Source organism: Salvelinus namaycush, chromosome 36, assembly GCF_016432855.1.
Source record: "Salvelinus namaycush isolate Seneca chromosome 36, SaNama_1.0, whole genome shotgun sequence".
NCBI classification, from domain to species: domain Eukaryota; kingdom Metazoa; phylum Chordata; class Actinopteri; order Salmoniformes; family Salmonidae; genus Salvelinus; species Salvelinus namaycush.
Window position 1 is genome coordinate 21336063 of NC_052342.1, and position 3273 is coordinate 21339335.

Here is a 3273-nt window from a genome sequence, read left to right on the forward strand (position 1 = left end):
TGTCTGTGACACTACAGTGTGTGTGTGGTCAGTATACGATATGTCTGTGACACTACAGTGTGTGTGTTGTCAGTATACGATATGTCTGTGTGACTCTACAGTGTGTGTGTTCAGCGTACGATATGTCTGTGTGACACTACAGTGTGTGTGTTGTCAGTATACGATATGTCTGTGACACTACAGTGTGTGTGTGGTCAGTATACGATATGTCTGTGTGACACTACAGTGTGTGTGTGGTCAGTATACGATATGTCTGTGACACTACAGTGTGTGCGTTGTCAGTATACGATATGTCTGTGTTACACTACAGTGTGTGTGTGTTGTCAGTATACGATATATCTGTGTGACACTACAGTGTGTGTGTGTTGTCAGAGTACGATATGTCTGTGTGACACTACAGTGTGTGTGTGTTCAGTATACGATATGTCTGTGTGACACTACAGTGTGTGTGTTGTCAGTATACGATATGTCTGTGTGACACTACAGTGTGTGTGTGTTCAGTATACGATATGTCTGTGTGACACTACAGTGTGTGTGTGGTCAGTATACGATATGTCTGTGTGACACTACAGTGTGTGTGGTCAGTATACGATATGTCTGTGTGACACTACAGTGTGTGTGTGGTCAGTATATGATATGTCTGTGTGACACTACAGTGTGTGTGGTCAGTATACGATATGTCTGTGTGACACTACAGTGTGTGTGTTGTCAGTATACGATATGTCTGTGTGACACTACAGTGTGTGTGTTGTCAGTATACGATATGTCTGTGACACTACAGTTTGTGTGTTGGGGCTCCAGAGGGGATGCAGATTTTTAATTTACCTTGGCACGGTGGACGATTCCAGACTCTTACTTTCATTCTGTCTCTTAGCTCGACTTTCATTTACCCACTCTTTTGAGTAAGTTATTTTTCTTCTGGTCTTTAGTCTGTGTTTTTCCTACATTTCTGTCTTGAGTTCTCTAACCATCTCTCTCGTATAGAGGTTAGAACTGATGGTTCCTCCCTTTGTCAAACCGCTGCACAACAAACTACGGTATGCATACACATGTCTTTAATGTTCCTTTATTCTTTTAATCTCGTTCACTTATGTAATATAGAAATCACAATCTTGTTTTTCTTTTTTTCCTGTAATGCCTTAGTCCTTTTGATTTGATTTTTGTAGATACGAAGAAAAAGTGTACATTATTTTCTCTCACGTTTTAATAAATGGTGAGATTGTTAGCTGTGAAGGACAATTAAGTCTTGTTGCAGATTCATGTGTTTTGTGACATTAAAAAGAACTGTTTGAAAAAAGGATTGAGTCCTAACTCGCCCACCTTCGTTGATATGAGAAAGAAACTAACTCTACCTTGAACATTTACAGATCCTGAAGCTACCAGTAAGCATATTTATTCACACATTATACATCCACTCTTGAGTACAGAAATATCGGGCCAATTTCTCTCAAGAGCCCGACAAATGTATTGTCTTTTAGGGCCTCCCGTATCATTGAAGTTGACCACTTTGAGGAGAGTTGTGGAGGTGACAGTGAGCAGCCTCAATTGGTTTGACCTTGGAAAACTTGCCCTGAACGTCTGCTAAATGACTAAAATGTAAATGTAAATGAACGGCCTACTGTATTCGCCTTATAGGAAAGGAGCCAAGGGCTTAAGTCAAGTAAGCCAAGTATTGATGTTGAGGGCCAGGAAATATTATATTCAGTAGGGGAAATCCGAACTGACCTTCGTCCACTAACATGATGGGTGAATCTCAATTGTATTGCCTTGACTGCTCACGTCCTCTCCTTGCTTCCTTATTAAAATGCATTGGAGGAGAAGGTACACAATATATACAAAATCATGTGGACACCCCTTCAAATTAGTGGATTCGGCTATTACAGCCACACCCATTGCTGACAGGTGTATAAAATCGAGCACACAGCCATGCAATCTCCATAGACAAACATTGGCAGTAGAATGGCCTTACTGAAGAGCTCAGTGACTTTCAACGTGGCACCGTCACAGGATGCCACCTTTCTAACAAGTCAGTTTGTCACATTTCTGACCTGTTAGAGTTGCCCCGGTCAACTGTAAGTGCTGTTACTGTGAAGTAGCAACCTCTAGGAGCAACCAGCAAAGTGGTATAATGGGGCCGCAACAAGCTCACAGAACGGGACTGCTGAATCGAGTAGTGTGTAAAAATAATCTGTCCTCATTTGCAACACTCACTACCGAGTTCCAAACTGCCTCTGGAAGCAACGTCAGCACAGTAACTGTTTGTTGGGAGCTTCATGAAATGTGTTTCCATGGCTGAGCAGCCGCACACAAGCCTAAGATCACCATGCACAATGCAAAGCGTCGGCTGGAGGGGTGTAACGCTCGCCGTCATTGGACTCTGGAACAGTGGAAACGCGTTCTCTGGAGTGATGAATCACACTTCACCATCTGGCAGTCTGACGGACAAATCTGGGTTTGGCGGATGCCAGGAGAACGCTACCTGCCCAAATGCATAGTGCCAACTGTAAAGTTTGGTGGAGGAAGAATAATGGTTCGGGGTAGGCCCCTTATTTCCAGTGAAGGGAAATCTTAACACTACAGCATAGAATGACATTCTAGACGATTCTGTGCTTCCAACTTTGTGGCAACAGTTTGGGGAATGCCTTTTCCTGTTTCAGCATGACAATGCAACTGTGCACAAAGCGAGGTCCATACAGATATGGTTTGCCGAGACCGGTGTAGAATAACTTGACTGGCCTGCACAAAGCCCTGACCTCAACCCCATCGAACACCTTTGGGATAAATTGGAAAGCAGACTGCGATCCAGGCCTAATTGCCCAACATCAGTGCCCGACCTCACTAATGCTCTTGTGGCTGAATGGAAGCAGGTCCCCACAGCAATGTTCCAACATCTAGTGGAAAGCCTTCCCAGAAGAGTGGAGGTTATAGCAGCAAAGGGGGGACTCCATATTAATGCCCCTGATTTTGGAATGAGATGTTCGACGAGCAGGTGTCCACATACTTTTGGTCATGTAGTGTATGAGGGGAGGAACCACAGACTTTCTCCAATTTAAATGTTTTTATATATTTTTTAACCTTTTATTTAACAAGGCAAGTCAATTAAGAATACATTCTTATTTACGATGATGGCCTACCCCAGCCAAACCCTGACGACGCTGGGCCAATTGTCCTAGGGGACTCCCAATCACAGCCGGATGTGATACAGCCTGGATTCAAACCAGGGACTGTAGTGACGCCTCTCACACTGAGATGCAGTGCCTTAGACTAAGTCTA